The sequence below is a fragment of the Cyprinus carpio genome, unplaced genomic scaffold (assembly GCF_018340385.1).
Source record: "Cyprinus carpio isolate SPL01 unplaced genomic scaffold, ASM1834038v1 S000006752, whole genome shotgun sequence".
Lineage (NCBI taxonomy): Eukaryota > Metazoa > Chordata > Actinopteri > Cypriniformes > Cyprinidae > Cyprinus > Cyprinus carpio.
Window position 1 is genome coordinate 156849 of NW_024879351.1, and position 19116 is coordinate 175964.

A 19116-nucleotide genomic window follows, 5' to 3' on the forward strand; every position below is an offset into this window, starting at 1 on the left:
TTTGTAATAACTTCTTGTCCTATAAGTACTTTTGTTAGGTTATTGTGTGCATTGCATAGATCTATGGGTGCAAGAGTATGTGTTCACTCATGATCCATTGTTACTACTACAAAAAATATCTTTAAGATTCTAGCTGATGGTTGTATTTTTACTGATAAATGTCCAGCACTAGTGAAATCATAAATGCTCTTTATTCAATATGCAGTTTCAAAGCTTTTGATGTTCTGATTCTGCAATTAAACGGACAGGGTTGATGAACACTGGGAACATGTATCCAACCCTGCCTCAGGCTGGGATTAAAACTAAAGTGATGTCAGGAGAGAAAACGTTTCTGCTTCCCCTTTGTGACTGCATACATTTAATTAGAGAACATATTAGGAGTAGAATAAAAATGAATCTTAAAGGCAACATGAACTGCATTTGTAAAGCGTTTTTCTATGAATATTAATTTCTGACATCAGCTGACTGACAGGAATGCTTGCTTTTCTTTCCACTTCCTCCTCAGAGAATTCTGCATGTAGATAAGTTGCCAATCACAGTAATCGTGTGCTGCCTGCAGCCTCAAGGTCTGATGAACAGAAGATAACCTGACTGTGGGGAGAAAGATTAGGCTGTCTTATATATTTATGATGGTATAGAGCTATTAATGTCTATCTCTGTGTTTCTCAGGGCGGACTCTGTGTACGAGGATATGAAACAGCGGTATGGTACCCAGGTCTGCTATCTGCTCAAGATAAACTCCCGGAGTGGTAGCACTGGTGCGGACGAACAGATGCCGGCCCCCTGGAGTTCAGTACTTACACAAGACCAGCATACACAGCCCTGTGAGTGCACAACCTCACTTCAGGCTATCTGAACATACAACTCATAAACTTCTGATTACCATCTAAAGGTCTGGTCCACATAGCAGCTTATTCTGGCCAAGAATAAGGTTTTGATAGTAAACCTTGCAAATCTGGGGTACAAGTGTAATGCAATATTTTGTTATATTTCATAAATTGAATTTATGGACCGTGGTGGAAAAAAATATTTTATTATAATATAAAAATAATATTACACATATTACACAATAATATAGATGTTTATATTGTTCTTCCACTGTGGTCAGTAAAATTAAAATTAATTTACCAAATATTATGAAATATTACTATAATACAGGCATTCTCAAACTTTTGTCAGCTGAACCCATTTAAGCTCAAATATTTACTTGAAGTACCCCCCTGAGGTTTTAATATTTAAATGTTGTGAATATGTTAATAAATCAATAATATAATGATTTAATTGTTTCCATGTTCACGGCTCTCTGACATTGTTTAATGGTCAAATGAAATGCAGGTAAATATAGTTTTGTTTTTGTTTTTCTTTTTTTTCATGATAATCATCTTTTTGTCAACTCACAAAGGTTATAATGTAAAGCTGCTATAATATATATATATATATATATATATATATATATAATATATATATATATATATATATATATATATATATATATATATATAATATATATATATAAAACTGAATATATATAGCATTTTTTTTTCAGTCTATATTTTAACAGTTATCGCAAAACTGAAAAACTGTTAGAGTAAAAGTAAGTCTAAGTCAGCTGGTATTACTCAAGTAAAAAAAAAAAACAAAAAAAACATTTAATATCGCTGAATCAATATAAATGTATTAATGTGTTTAAGGTAACCGTTGCAGGTCATATTTATTTTACAGTGAATGTGATGAATTATTTTGTAAAACTAAAATAGGTTTTGATTGCTGTGTTAATTGTTTTTACATTATTGAAGTTAGAGACTTATCTGATGACATGAAAGAATGGTAATTACTGAAATTATTTGTTTCCTCCAACATGTATTAGCCTTATGGAATTACTCTGTTGTATGTCTATGTTAGATTTCTTTGAACTTGATCGCCGAATGAGATGTTCCTTATCCCTGGTGGTGTTTTATAGGAGCTATATGAAGAATCTGCAGTGAGTAATGCGGTTGAAAACAACATTAGTGCAGAGGAAGATGGTCTTGATCCATCCATTAGAGGTTAGTCTGGCTCAGTTGAACCCCATTATCAGGGATTTTGGTGTATAAGCCTCATATTGATGAGAAATGATTGTGCTGAGTGTTTAATTAGATGTTTCCTTCTCGGTGTTACAGAACTGCATCTCAGAGACTCATTCCTCTGCAGCTGGACACCTCACTGATGCTGGTTACCCTGGCAACGATGCTAGTCAGTCTGTAAACAATGTGGATGAGATGAGACCTCAAAAAACAGGCCAGCGGACCTCCTCTCACACCACCCCGACCCCTCGAGGAACCTGCCTGACCCTGAATGACCACGACCACATCCGGCAGTTTATCCAGGAGTTTACCTTCAGAGGATTACTGCCACACATTGAGAAGAACATACGGCAGCTAAACGACCAGGTACATAAACACACACCAACCCATCCTAATTCATCTCAAGTCTCTGCTTTGATTGACTCGCTTTTCTTCTCTTTTCCTGGTAGTTGTGTATTATATTTGGAGGAAATGACAAGTTTGGCGGATGTGAGATTTCTTGTTCTCAGCCAGGCTGCATTTATTTAATCAAAAATAGTGTAAAATTGTAATATTTTAAAATAATATTTTGAAATATGATTATAATTTAAAAGAACTGTTTTCTATTTTAATATATTTTAAAATGTAATTTATTCCTGCGATGCAAAGTTGAATTTTCACCATCATTATTCCAGTCTTCAGTGTCTCATGATCCTTCAGAAATCAGTCTAATATGCTGATTTGCTGCTCAAGAAACATTTTTTTATGTATTGCTTTTGGAAAAAAGAAAATGTATATAGATAGAGTAAATTAATGCATAAGTAAAATTAAATGTTAAAAAAAATATATATATATATATAATATATATATATATATATATAGATATATATATCAGTATAGTATATATAGATAAACTAGCAAAATAAAGAGCAAAGAAATTAAAAATGAAAAATAAAAAGAAAGATCTGTGTTATTTAAATTGTACAGTACATGATATTTATTCCATAACCTCTTATACATTAGACTCACTCAGACAGTCATGTTTTATTTAATATTGGCTCCAATATCTTATTATTTTTTATGTTTTCCTCCTTACATGCATAACTTTATGATTAATTCTTATTGGCTGTATAGTATTAATTCATTCCACCATTGTTTTGTTGTAGATTTATTTGCTGTTTTCCTATCATTAATATGCAGATAAATAATAATAAAAGTTTTCATATTTTCAAAAGAATCCTTACCTAATATGCTTAAATTACTCAAGAGTCGAGGGTCTGTTCATATTAATTTCCTTAACTTTTGACAGTAATGCAAACATATTTTATATATATTTCTAACACCGCTTTTGGGCTTCTCTTTTCTATAATTTTCTTCATCTTTCTTTCGCTCTCATTCTAGCTTGTCTCAAGAAAAGGTCTGAGCCGATCTCTTTTCTCCGCCACTAAGAAGTTGTTTGGTGGAGGAAGGTCCCAGAGAAGAGCATGTGCCTGAACTAAAGAACACTGCAGGGCTGCTGTAAGTGACTTGAAGTACAAATAAAACCGTTCTTTTCTACATCTTATCTGACTCTTGACTTCTGTGATATCAGATATCCCTCAGAGCGCTCCAGAGCTTCAGATCAGGAAGATGGCCAGACCTCTGCTTCCTCCGTTCAGCACTATGAGCTGGCCTACAACTGCTACCACACTGCCAAGAAGGACTTCCTCTCTGACCAGGCCATGCTGTATGCTGCAGGAGCGCTGGTGAGACGCACACCACAGTCATAGCGCAGCTTCTGCTGGAAATGAGCTCCACATCCATCAGTTGTGGACTGTCTGAACTCGTCTCAGACTGACTGTCTACTGTCTCTGTCTCTAAAGGAGATGGCTGCTGTCGCTGCCTTTCTGCAGAGCGGGGCACCCAGGCCGTACCCAGCACACTATATGGACACGGCTATTCAGACCTACAGAGAAGTTTGCAAGTAAGAACAAGCATTCGCTTGCATTTGGTTTTGCATTGATTGTTTTCTTACCCACCCCCATTTATATACTATTTGGTAACATAGTTTTATGTTTTTAGTATTTTAATTAAAAATTTAAAAACAAAATTAAGTAAATATTATGTTTTTTTTTTTTAAATAAGTTATCATTTTTGTTTTATTTTAAGAATTGTAATTCATTGAGTAACTAACCATTTGATTTACTGCTTCAGTATTTTATACTGAATTTAAAAAGTAAGTTGAGTACTTTACTGTTTTATTAAAATTTTAAATATAAAAAAAAATCTTCCTGTTTTATTTAGTTTTTAAATTAGCTTAGTTTATTTTTATTAAATAACTAAATAAAATTAATTAATTTTAGTTGTGTCTTACTTTTTTAGGCCAGACATTGCTTCATGTGGTTTTAGAAATTAGTTTAGTGTTTTATTTTTGTTTATTTATTATGAATTTAGATTTCATTTGCTACCTTTTTTTAGACTGTACATCACTTTATGTGGCTTTTAGAAATTTCTTCAGTGTTTTAATGTTTTTTAATATTAAATCAATCAATCAGTTTTTAGTTTAGCTTTCACTTTTTTTTCTTTTTTTTTTTTAAACTAATGAATAAAAAATAATTCTTGGCTCATTTTTAGGCCATATATTACTTTTTGTGGCTTTTAATTTATTTTCTTTTTTATTGCTTTTAGTAATACTTTAGATAAATAAAATTAATTTTAGCTGTTGCTTCTGTTTTTAGGTCAGACATCAGTTTATGTTGCTTAAATGCTTAAGTACATTATGGAAAGATCATTCAGATTTTATCAGAAATGTGCTGCATGCGTATAATGTGTATAAGACATTGTTCTTGGTGTCTGTGTCACAGACAACAATGCTATGGGTCTGAGCGGTGTTGTATTTTAAGATGTGCTGAGATTTTGAAGAGTCAGGCCAAATACTCAGATGCTGCCACACTTCTGATCAAGATGACCAGTGAGGTGAGCTCAAGTCCCAGCTGAGAGCATTTCTGAATCACATCTAAATCTCAAAACTTCGAGCGTGGCATTTCAAACAGGTGTTCCTGCTTCGAACTCGCTGTTGGCTAGGCCAGTGTTATCTTGTCACACAGTTCAGACAAACCCAGTTCACTTCATTGCCTTTTTTCCCTCTCTGACAGGACTCTGATCTGCGGAGTGCACTCCTGTTGGAGGCAGGCGGCTCACTGCTTTCATTTAATATGCGCACCCCCATGGTCAGGAAGTTTGCCTGCTTTCCATATGATACTGGCTGGTTCATCGTTTCAGCAAAGCTGGACAGGTATGATGGCAGAGATGCAAGAAACACACTTTCCTAAAATGTACACATCTTGTCAGCATCACAGTGAATCAGTGAGCATCAAATACTGAAATCCTGCTGGAAATGCTGTAGATTGATTGATGCGTCTAAGTTTGCTGCTTATTGCCATGAATAAAACAAAAGCTGCTTTAACAGCTGTGAAGCTATTGAGCGTCGAAGTAAACATGAAGTGCTCTCGGATCAGAGGCAGGCACATTCTTTAAACATGTCAGTCAGTTCACAATGTCCCTCTCTCTCTCTGTTACAGAAGAGACATGCGTTGAGGTGCTACTGCCAGGCGTTGCAGGTGTATAAAGGTAAAGGTTGGACACTGGCTGAAGATCACATCAACTTCACCATCGGTCGGCAGTCCTTCACGCTGCGGCAGCCAGAGAACGCAGTGGCCGCCTTCCGGCACATTCTCATCAACGACAGCAAACAGTCAGCTATACAGCAGGCTGCTTTCCTCAGGGAATACCTCTATGTGTACAAGGTTAGCAGCAACACACACACACTTCCATTACTTATGACTGACTTATTGCATTCTGTTTATTAAGAGAGCGCTGCAGTTATGTCGTCTGCCACTTTAAATGCTTGAGCTCCGGCCATTGTTTTTATCTTTCATCAGCTGGAAATCAACTGGATAGTGTTATAGTTCTTTTGTGTCGTTATCATTAGTATCATGCTGATAATGAACGTGGATTTGCGCAGCTTGTCAGTTAACAATGGCTCTGTGTAGTAACAGCTGCTCTGTGTGAAATCACGCACCTGATGGAATTTATTGCTGATTAGATAACCGGCTTTAAAGATAAGATGCGCATTAATCATCGGCCGATATATATATCGTGCACCCCTAGTCAAGATTAAATCAAAATTGACTTTAAAATTGAAAATCATATTTGCTTTTTATAATAAACGCTTCACAATTCATTGTTAAAACGTTAGAATTGTAAAAGTGTTCTGATATTGTAATGAAGAAAAGTCTCTTGATTAAATGATGGCGGTTTTGTTAAAATATTATAAATATTTGAAAAGTTTTTGTCTAGCAAATCAAAGTCATGTTGTGCAACCATTGCTATTTCTGAATGATTCATTCATGATATTTGTACTAAATACATTTTATCTTGGAATATACACTACTGTTCAAAAGTTTGGCGTCAGTATTTGTTTTATTTATTTATGTTTTTATAATTTTTTTTTTCTCTTTTTCAAGTAAATGCTGTTCTTCTGAACTTTCACAACTGATTTCAACATTGGTAATATAAAATCACATTTCCACAGAATATTAAGCAGCACAACTGATTTCAACATTGGTAATATTAAGAAATGTTTCCTGAGAATCAAATCAGCATATTAGTATGATTTCTGAAGGATAATGATGACCCAGTTTTTTTCCCACTACAATCAGACTTTAACCCTGAGTTTAACCGTCTGTGTCTTTGCATGAGACTGCTCTTTCATCATCGTTTGGTTGAGTCTGTTTCATCAACACTGGCCTGAATACATAATAAGATTATTATGATTTTTTTTTGAGCTTTTGCCAATTTTTTTCTGATTTGAATTGGTTCATCTAATATTTATAGTTTATTTGATTTAAACTTAGTTAGAAAAGTCACTAGTTATTTTTTTTTACTAATCGTTTTAATCATTTAGGGGCATATATTTAATGTGCAGAAGCACTGCGTGATCACGTGAGCTTTATCTATATATACCTATAGAAGAGATGGTACTCAGTGGATGCCTGAGTACAACTTGTAGGTGAAAAGAAGAACCATTTCTTCAAGTGGTGTTGATATTAATGACACTTTGACTTTTTGCCCTCAGAGCATGAGTCAGTTGGCTGGTGACGGCTCCCTCCCGCAGCTGCCTCTGCCCTGCCTGCACAGCTCACAGACACGCGTGTTCTTCGGCCATGAACGCAGACTCGCAGAAGGTAAGCAGCCTCCGTCTGCCTCACACATTCATGTACACAAGAAAGTGTACGAATGACATTTTAACATCCGCACAGTTGCGAAGACCTTTCTCCCATCATGCCCACAGTGAAATGAAGATGAACACAGTACCATTTATGTTCTCAGATAAAAAAGTAATTTCCTGTGAGAACTTCAAATGAGACTCAAAAAAGAGAAATCTTACATGACAGAATAAATTACATTTAAAATGAGAGAAAGGACATGGACTACCACATTCAATATCTGCAACGAGCTTCACTCCAATTGAAGAGAAGCAAACAAAAAGACTCTAATTTCAGGAATATCACGGAACTCAGATGTGTGTTTAAAAAAATGGTGAGTAGATGATGGAGTGAAGAGAACAGGCCTGAGGAGGTGTGAAAACCTTTTTAATTAAAGTCTTTGCCAGGATCTCACACTGAAAGGGAGGGAGGCTTTAGTGGTGTGTTGAATGCTGAATGTATGTACCTGTTGTCTCTTCCATTGCATGCTTCCATGCCTTAGGCTCTGAATCCCAAAAATCCTCTGAGACACCGGCTGATTGGACATAAGCCAACTCTCAAGTTTATTTATTCTTGATTCCCACGCTTCTTGAAAGTACTTGAGTATCAGACACATGGATTCAAGGCCTGGAAGTACTGGGAAAACAAATATAGGTCCTTGAAAGTGCTTGAAATAAATATTGTTTTGTAGAATGGTGCTATTTCAAAAATGTTCTTATATGTGCTGTCAAAGGCAAAACGAAACCGCGCTAATGATTGGAGTGGAGATGAAATCTAAGCATGCGAGCTGATGCGCACATTGCGCAGCCCTGCATGAATCTATGGAGAAGCAGTGCATTTGCAACTGAAAACTACTGCGTGCAACTGTAGCTGCGTTTCCATCAACCTATTATTATGCGCATTTTGGAATATTGCATAAAAAACGCTGGATGGAAACGCCAAGATGCGCATAATTTCTAAAAATGTGCATAAAAAAACGTATGCACACATTTGAGTAGGATAAACTCGTCCAACCACTGAGCCTCATTAAACTGTCTGAAAATACACCTACAAGTCACCACCTTCTGTTCCTCTTCTGTAGTACAATTTTTTTTTTTAATACTGATTTAATTTGATTGATAACTTATTCTTATTCTACTTGTTTTTATTTTGTTGTTTTAATGAGAAATTTTAAAAAAAGCTTATGAATAAATTTTTTTGAATTTGACAAGATGACATACTTTTAATAAAGTTAGAAAAATGACATTACAAAGGTAAAAACAAAATCCCCTGTAAATCTCTTTAAGGAGCCAAATATCATCTCGAAATGGGAAGGCTAATATCTGATCAGAATTTTTGATTATTGATTAGAAGGTGCTCCTGCAATTTTTGACTGTGCTCCCAAATTATTTTTAAATTAAGAAAAAGTAAGCGTAGAGCCCTGTTTAACCTCTTTTTAATCATTTAAAAATTGAGAAATTCTTTCAAATGTAAATCTTTTAAAGGAATTACAGCAAAACCAGTTTGATGTAAGAATATATATATTTTTATCAATATTTGGGAAATTCAAAATTCCTTTGAACACAACTGCTCAAAATGGATTAAATTTATGAAACCTACAAATTCAAAACCTCATCACTCTGAGTTTTTTTATGTAAATGTTAAGTGTAAGTGAAATGTTAAGTACTGTTAGAGGTCTTTCATGACGCTACAAATGCTGGGGTGTGGATTTGATTGGTGCTTTATATAAAATAAATGGTGCTTTAAAAAGTTCTTGAAAGTCCTTCATTCTGGTGTTCATGAAAGAGTGGGAACCCTGATAATATTCCCTTTCCGCTGCCATGATTTGTCAATCATATTTGTAAGGAGAGAAGAAATGTGTGAAGGGAAGTGACTTAAACTGCAATTCACTGACTGACTGGCTCCAAAAGGGAGCCCATGTTATTTTGTCTCATCTGTATGTGATTACTGATCAGACTGACTGGCATGTTCTTGATTTTCCACAGGTGAGAAACAAGCCGCAACCCATGTCTCTTTGGAGCAAGAGTTTGACCGGGATCTTTCCCAGCTGTGGAGGGAGTTGGAGGAGCAGGTCGTCTCAGTAGCGAATAGAGGGACGGTGCCCATCACCTTCCAGCCCTCCCAATGCTGCCTGAACAGTCAGACAGACAACCTCAGACACCCCCTCGCCATAGTGGAGGGTACGTTTTCCCTCGTACATCAACTACCTTTCTTCCAGTTTTTGATTTGAAGACATTTATATTGCCTTGACTGCTGCATTGAAACAAACTCTTGGATTCTGTGGACGTTTAGGGTCTTCGTTAATGCGTTTGATGTCTTATGGGGCTGCATTTCTGGTTTATTAGTGTATTTTTAATTGGACTGAGTTGAATTATTCACCATTTGCTTTCCTCTTTATTTCATGAAATCTACGAGACCTAATGAAGCATAGCAGCCTTACCTGTATTCGAGCTGGTTGAATTATCCTGCAGCCTCATTCAATGCTATATCTAGTGGTGCAAGACTAGTATTGATCATAGAAATGAATTAGTTATCATAATGGCCGGGTATTCACCTGTCAACACCCCACGGCGAGAGGGGAAGAGTAAAGAGGAAGAGGAAGAACCTGCAAACACCCTTTAGTGATGCTGCCATCTTCCTACTTCTTTGTATTCCTCATTAGCAAATATTTCAGCAGCATAGCACATCAAATAAAACATAAATATTTCTAAACAAAATGATTCAAGAGTTTTTTGTGTGGAATCAAGTACCTCTCTAATGATGTATAGTTATAGGCTGCCTGCATGTTAACAGGTATCCTTTCAGTTTTTGTGTGTAAAATAAATTATATATATATATATATATATAAGTAATTTTTTTATAAATTGCATTTTAAATCAGAAATTGCATTTTTTTTCCTGGTTAAAATTGCAATTAGATTTATTTCTCCAAATCATGCAGCCCTAATATTAATGTTTTCACTGTAATGTATATGGTAATGTATAATTGAATGCCATAATTTAGGCCTAAACTACATATGATCAGATTGGTGTTTTTGTTCATCAGTTGTTCACAATTACAGACCATGATCTTATAAATAGATTGAAATAAACAAATAACAATAGCCACACAATCCCATGCATATATATTTGTATTTAAATATATATTTTTATGTGACGCAGTGACTGTATTGATACTTCAGGGTTTATGAAGTCTTTTGTAGTTTTACTGTACCAGCTCAACCGGTGCATCCTCAGATCTGAGTCATGTATTGTTCCTGTTTCCCATTATTTTCTGTCATGTCGTTTGCTATTAATACATCGGCTTCTTTCTTGGTTTTGCATCACAGAGCCCATCATTGTGGAGGTGGTTTTCCGTAACCCCCTGAAGGTTCCCTTGGCTTTGTCGGCTCTGTGTCTGCTGTGGAAGTTTACTCTGAAAGACTTCTCAGGCCCTGAGGACGGCACAACCAGAGAAACCGTCAGCAATGAGAAAGAAGTAAGGCTGTTAATTGTCTCTCGGGTCTTCGTGCCTGAGGTGCCCAGCTTTGAGTTTCTCATCAGTTTGATTTGAATCCATTCCAGACCACAGCCCTCAATGACATCATTGATACACAAGTCATTCCAGAGTTCACCATAAGTCCAGAGGAGACCAAAGTGGTTTGTGCACCTTTTTCTCTTATCTCTCTTCTTCTAATTTATTTTTCCCCCCATTGCTTTACCTGAATGGGCTTTTTGTTCTTGTGTTTATTCTGCTCTGTCTCTCTCTCGCTTTCTCAGGCCCGTTTGAGGTTGCTTCCTCATAAGACCGGAGAGTTGCATGTTCTTGGTGTGGTGTACAACCTGGGCACTCGAGAAGTGGGCGACAGTGAAGGTGTAATCACAAAACATTCATTCTTGATGTTTTGTAAACACTGAATGCAACAGTTAAAGTCATTTATCTGATGTAACACTAACTGTAGATGTGGCTGGTTTGTGTTGCAGGCTCGCTGGCCGAGGATCTGATGTGTGTTCGTGGACAGCAGAATCTGGAGATCCAGGGACCCAGACTCAACATGACCAAAGAAGAAAAGACTTCCGTCAGATATGGACCAGACCACCGCCTGGACCCCATTATCACTCCACCTATGCCCTTACTGGAGGTGTGTTTGACGGGGGCGAACTGTGATTTTAAGCTTTAATTCACTACAGGAGCGAAAATGGTCCTGAGAACTAGAGCAGATCTAGTATAAAAGCACTTGTTACAGTTAAATCGAGACACATTGCATATCACATTGCACTGCAAGGCCTGAGTGATTAATTGAATATTCCCTGTGTTTTCAGATGTGAATTTGGTGGGGATATATAAAATGATGCTTTGTTGTGAATATTGCAGTGATTTAAATAATTTATTAGCATCTGTTTTAAATGTCTGCAAAAATCAAGTAAGAGCAATATCAGTTTATTTATTTTTTAATCTGTTTAAAATATCTGTATCACTTGTAGGAACAGTTTATCCAAAAATTGAGGATTTACTGAAAATGTATCACCCTCAGGCCATACAAGATGTAAATGAGATTTTCTTCATCACAACACATTTGGATAAATTTAGCATTACATCTATTTACACAAAGATCACCAAAAAAAAAAAATAGAGAGACTTTCAGCTGGCAAAAATCATATGTTCCAATGCTTCTGGGGATTCGGGGTGCCCCCGTGAGGTCTTCTGAGGAAGTACTAGTTGGTGGACTTAAGTTTTTATTTCAAAGCATCAAATCTATTTTGAAAAAGATGGTGTACAAAGTCCTCAAGCTTTGTGCTTTAGTTATGTCTGAGAAATAATCAGTAATCTGATTGACTGAAAGACTTTGACAGATCTTTGCTCTTATGAAAAATAAGTTTGCGCTTTGCACTCGTATGTTGTGATATCGATTTCATATTGACCTTTCTCTACATGTAACAAAAAAATATTAATTATGGTTTTTACTGTGATTAACTGTGGCTTTGCTCTCTGTTTAACCCTTTCAGGGCCCAGACACAATTCCTTTCAATCATTGGATTTTCTTGGCTTGAATAATTCAAAATCAGAATGGTTTTATATGCATCATCTCATGCATCTTGTGAAAGATTCAGTTAGACTGATATTCCAGTCATGAGAGACATTTTTTTTTTCTTCTAAAAAATTAAGTCGGTCCAGATTTATTTTAAGATCCATTTTTAATTTTAAAACTCTAAAACATTTGTTATTATATCACCATGAAAAAGCAATAGAAATCCGTTGTGAAGTTAAAAAGTAATTTTATCTTACAAAAGATAATTGTCATTTTATTTATTTTGCATTTAAATATTCTGCAGCATTTTGCCTTCAGTAACACTGAAATTAGTAACACATCATTAAAAAAATTCATATCGTAAGCCGTTTATTTTATTTTATCTTATTTTAGCCCTAAATGTTTTTTTTTCTTCCTGCTCCTGGCAGGGAGATGCAGTTACTCTTTGCGAGAAGTAAGCTACATGTGTCACCACGGCTTTATGCCAATAGTCAAACCTCTGTTAGATAAACCATCTGTTTCTCTTTCCTTTTCCAACTAGGTGTTTTTCATTAACTTCCCCACTGGTTTGTTGTGTGGTGAGATCCGAAAAGCGTGGGTGGAGTTTGTTGTGAATGTGAGTGCAGTACCCTCTCACTGGGCTTCGGGTGGCATCCACACACCCAGAGTTCTTCACTTTCGGGAGTGCCACCTCTGACCTCACCCCAGTGACCCCCACAGCAGCAGAGCACTGTTCTGCATACAAGACTGTGGCCATGCCCCCATCAGTGGCGACCATGTCGCTCGTGTCACCAGCAGTATTCGGGGTCACTAGTGGTGACCAGCCGGTGGTGGCGGAGATTCCCTTATCACGAGGTGTGTTGGGACCTGGGGAGGCGTTACAGATCCCACTTTGGCTCAGGGGGCCTGACCGAGAGGGTGTCCATGAAATCAACTTCCTCTTTTACTATGAGAGTACAGAGAAGACTGCCAAACTTAGGTACGTGGCCATTTAAGCTTTTTTTTGTATTGCCAAGAAATATTTATATATATATATATATATATATATATATATATATAGATATATATATATATATATATATATATATATATAGATATATATATAAGAAATATATTTTTTTTAGATATATTTATATATTTATTTATTTTTTATGTCATATAATACAAATTCTTATTAAATAATAATTAATTGTTACATTTTATTATTAAAGTAATTATTTATTATTAACAGTAACTATAATAATAATGCTATTATTATATATTAATATTAGTAACAATTTTACTTTTATATATAGTTTTATGTATAATATAGTAATATACTATTATAAATAATATGGTAATAATAGTTAATAATTAATGTAATTGTCAATACAAACGCTGTTGTGGTTATTAGTAACAATATTATAATAATAATAATAATAATAATAATAATAATAATAATAATAATAATAATAATATTACTAACAATTACTATTATATATAGTGTTTATATAATAATTGATAATACTTTTATGAATAATAATATGGTAATAATAGTAATAATAATATAAATGATTTTTTATAAAAAAATATTATGCAATTACATTTATATAATAGTTACAAATATATGTATCCGGAGCAGTTTTTGTAATGCAAAAAGTACATTAGTTATCTAATTATTTATACAAACAATGTAAGCTACTTTACCTGTGAATGCCATTGTTTCCTGTTAAAAGCAAAATGGTGTACCCAAAAATGGCATCATTTAACATATTAAGTAGAAATTTGAAAATATTCGTTAGAAATATTGGTTCCCCTGTCGTCTCAGCTGTACTAATAAAGGCAAAATCTCCAAAATATAACTTATTCTACATTTGCGCTATTAAGTGGCTGATAATCAAACATAAGCGTATGCATTTTCATTTGGAAATTTCCTGTCTGCCGTTTAAAGAGGACTAATTGGCCTTTAACACTCATTTAGAAGTTTGAAAACTACCACAACGAATTCCAGTGACTCATCTTCCAGTTTCTGTTCTCGTTTTCTCTGAAACTTTAGTCACAGGGTCCTTCGACACACAGCTTTCATCTGCGAAAGCCGCTCTCTCAGCGTCAGAGCCACGGCCAGCCGCAGCAACACGCTGCACAGCAGAGAGAGAGACACAGAAGAACAGCAAGAGGCAGAGGAGAAAAACGCCAGCATGTTGGTCTTTGTGGATGTAGAGAACATTAACACAGTGAGCTCTTTTTTCATTTGAATACTGTTCTTAAAGTTCATGAAAGTGTGAACCTGTGGCATTAGGGATGCACAGATGAGAATATTAAATGATGTGCTTTATCTCAACTTGTAATCAAAGGATTGACGTTTCAGAGGATTATTATACTAGTTGTATTATATTAGTGTATCATGCTGAATTGACAGTCCAGATCATTAGTGTTCACAAACAGCCACCATCTGTGATCTGAGTTGTGATTTCTCTGTGGAGATCCGTTTAATCTTATCTCTTGTGAATGGTGTGTGTTGATTTGATTCCTCTCTCTCTCTGTCAGAGTGAAGCAGGTGTTCGTGAGTTCCACATAGTTCAGGTGTCCAGCAGCAGTCGGCAGTGGAGGCTGCATAAGTGCATCAACCCTGTGGGAGATAAAGGTATGAATCCTCCAGTATGCTCTGGTTACATGCACTTAGTCGCTTAGCAGACACTTTCACTCCTCCTGCAGCCACCTGGGGTTAAGAGCATTGCGCCACATGTATTGCCAGCCACTGCCAGCTATTTTGATGATTTTCACTAAAAATTTGATGGCCTACAGTATATTCTGCTGTATGAATATTTAAATATGCAATACACCAAAATAAAGATCAAAGCCTCTCCTTTTAAACAAAAAAAAAAATCTGTTTTATTATAGCTTAAAGCATTCTTTTTTTTTTATCAACACAAAGGCATAATTAATGCATTAAAACTACTTTTATAATGCATTATATATAAATGTTTTAAGTGAAGTGTTACACACATATTTCTTTATATTGTAGATAAACATGTTTACCTATTACAGCCCTAATTTTTCTATTTAATTTTTGTAGAAAATGACAATCTATAGCAATCATTTAATTATAGTTCATATAATGCATAGTATTTTTTTTTTCATACAGTATAAATTGCTTTCTATAGAAACCCCCTTTATATTTTAGGAAGGGGTTCTTTCGCAGGGAATTTTCATGTTTGGGGGTCCATCTGTAGTTCCTTTTGAAACACTCAGACGGATCATTTTTAAGGTGCTTTGAAAAGAGCGATCTGCCTACATGAATCCATATGCACCTCCAGCACTGTGAATATTGATGCAGAGGAACTTGATTGCATTGCCCAGCAGGGCAAGCAGAGTATTAAAAGAAGCTGGGAGCAGGTACAGACACTGATGAAAATACACTCCATGACCTGCAGCCTTTAAATGGCCTATTGAAAGTGGGTCCACATTGCATTTGTGTTGAGTCATCTGTACTGCTGGTACCTTAAGAGAGAGACGCGCTCTCATACACACCCTGCAGAAAGTGATGCAGCTCGCTCTGAAATGCTCAGCCCATGACATTACAGGCCACTTTGCAAATGTGCTGAGTGTGTTGCAAACATGCAGGCATACGACATTTTAGGACGTGATAACTAAAATTGAAAAATTGTAATCCCATGCACGTGTTCACTCCTGTACCGTCCGCTTGGATGAGGCGAATACATTTCATAAATGTGAAAATATGTGGACCCACGAACTTAATGGCTTCAATGCATCTTTAACCGAGCGCAACACTGGACCCCTTCAAAAGCTAAAATACGGTGTCTGACTTGTTAAATGTGGGAACTTGTAAAATCAATCTTAATTTTCACCTACCAGAAACCCAGCAAAGTCAGTGACTTAAACTTGGCATGACATATCTTGAAATTTTTGAATATTCACGTAAGCACAAATGAGATTTGACAGCAGAGACAAACAATTTCTGTGAATTACTTTTTGGACTGGGTTACGCACACACAAACGATCAACATGGATTCGTATTAAAATAAGTGTAATTATTGACCCGAGTTCACATGACGATAAGCGTTCATAACCGCTGGGGTGGCTATTAAAACTAAAACTTTGAAGCAATAATAAAGAAACACAGAAAAGCGCTTGTAACATATTGGATCAAGGACACTTTTAAATTCTGACATTTGTGCTTTGAAGAGTTAATTAACTGGCCGTGACATCTGAACTGTTTTTGTGTATTTAAGTCTCTGATGTTGGAGAAGCAAAAAGAAACTGATTTTCTTCTGTGAAGAAAGGAAGAACACTCATGATCTTTTCTTGTTTTTTTGCCTTCATGGTCATGTTGTGTATTGCAGACTCTAATAGATCTAACCCGAGATTTAGAGAGGGAAGCTGTGCTTCAAAGCCACCAGATGCAGAACGGAGGAAGGTGGGGTGTCCAATCCACACACATCCACACAAACCCTCATGCATGCAAAACTTTAATAAATTCTGTCTGGAAAGACCAAGATGTGAATCAGATTTCCAAAATGCACTTAATAACTGCTGAGTTGGACGATTTTCTTATCAAATCGAATAAATTCCTAGATGTGACTTTGCCTTCACAATCACAGCTTTTCATGGCAAATGAAAACACTGCAAACTGTGGTTACCATACTGAAGTTTGAACATATTGACATTTTTTTCCTCAATGCCTCAGCTACCTTAGATGCAGCAGAAAAATACACCTTTGCCGACCTCAACCTCGGCAACGAACAAGTAAGAGTGCTCTTTTGTTCTCCCTACTAGTTCAGATCGATACTGAGAATTAAGCGTCACCGATAATCGTCTACATTCATTTTCTCAACAATCCTTATTGTGTTTCTCTCTCTTTGTCTATTTTTTTTCCCTTCCTTAGATTGTCAGCTGTACCACTGCCGTGTGCTGATTTTTTTCTTCGCCCGAGGGGTCTCTGCATTCTGAAGCCAGGAGAGGAGGTGTGTCGGCAGGCGGTTGCTAGTCAAATGCAGAGAAAGAGCCACACGCCACTCAGAGCGGGGACTGATGATGATTGGACAAGTATTGTCAAAAAATGCAGCGAAGTAGAGCTTGACATCATCGTCCTTTGGAAGGTACTCAGATGAATTGTTTCATCATGGGTGGGGTTTGAGTCAAGTAATTTTATTAAGTAGTCTTGAGGGAGAGATGTCAGTCATATTTGAATGTTTGGAGGCAGAAATTTACCATTTACCAAATACGATACAATAATACATTTGCTAAATTTGATAAAAATTAGTGTTTCAGTTTCATAAATCATGATGATAATTATTTTGCGAAAAAGAACTCAATTCTGTACTCACGCGCTGTCTGAGAAGCTGCTTTATGTGTGCGCCTTTTGGGGGTGTGCATACAGTAAAGCGTCTCAGAAAGTGCACGAGTATTGAACTGAGTACTCTTTTTCTGCTTATTGTGCTTGAATAGTTTAAAAACCATGAATGCTCAACCCTGGCTCATTTTAGCCTCTGGTTGTAAAACACTTTAACTGTTTAACTGGCCCCCAGGTAATATCTGTTTGAGATCCCTGATTTAAACCTTATAATTGAAGGTGATTTCTAAAAGCATTACTAGCCAACTGTCCATTAATTTGTATTTGTTTGCCAAACTAACTGACTTAAGCATTTGGCACTTTGCAAGGGTTGATTTTGGATGAGTGCACCAGTGTTTAACAGCACTGTTGTTGATCAATTTTACAGTCGATATAAGATCAGCACCTCATTGAAATTTAGTTGTAATTAATGCATGCTGACATTACTGATATTTAAGATTTGAGGACACATATCATTGTATTCATCATATAATGTGCCGTTTCAGGCATATGTTGTGGAGGACAACAAACAGCTGATTTTAGAGGGACAGCTTCATGTTGCACTGCAAACCATTGGCAAAGAGTCCTGTTCACTCTCGCAGAAAGAGGTACTTCACATACAATACTCATTATCTCCCAGTGACTCTCTCTTGCTGTTCAGCCCTTTTCATGTGGGTGCTTTATAAAATACATAAATGCAGAGTCACTCTATAAAGAATATAGAGTCACTTCCTCTAGTGGAAGAGGGCACTGTATCTTTTCAGTGAGACTTGGTAAGTGTATACTTGAGAATAATATTTTGTAGATGTATTTTGAAGTGTCCGTTATTGATAGACCAAGATGACTTCATCTTAATACACTCAGGTTCACCAGTCAATTGGCTCAACACAAAATAAGTGGTAGCTTTTTTTTTTTTTTTAATTATGCTTCTTTTGCTTGTAGCTTTCAGTGTGTTAGTAAAATTCTCTTTAACAAAATCTTTTGAACAGATGTTTGAACAGACCTTAAAATGCAAATGTTAGTCAAAAATGACCTGGCCGTTTAATTTTTGGCCTGTAATTTTAATATGTGTCTTGTCATCTGACACTGCAAGTGTCTTATTCAGTCAATCACGCTCGATACCATGGAAATGAATTTTAGTGAATTAATTCATCACCAACTGGTTGTGGTAGACGTTTACTCAAGCATTGATAATGCACTTGAGCATTGAAGTAAAACACTCAAGTGCCAACTAAAAGCATGCTTTTTCAAGCATTCTTTTCTGATTAAATAAATCAGAGATCAGGCCAGCATGTGGTGTAAAGAGGTCAAATGATTTTAATTCAGGGCTGTGTTTATCTCTCAATGTAGCTCAGGTAATGGACATCCGTTGACACTCTTGCTGTAAGTCGCTTTTATGTGTGTCAGAGCCTTGATGCTTTTGCAGGGCATGGGAGGTTATAAAGGCACTTTGAAGAATGTGAGAAACTAATTAATTTCAGTCTCCTG

At 36.0% G+C, this 19116-nt stretch overlaps 1 pseudogene; it reads left to right on the plus strand.

The window, feature by feature from the left end:
* LOC109113047 overlaps positions 1–19116 on the plus strand; it is a 39225-nt pseudogene that overhangs the window by 13040 nt on the left and 7069 nt on the right.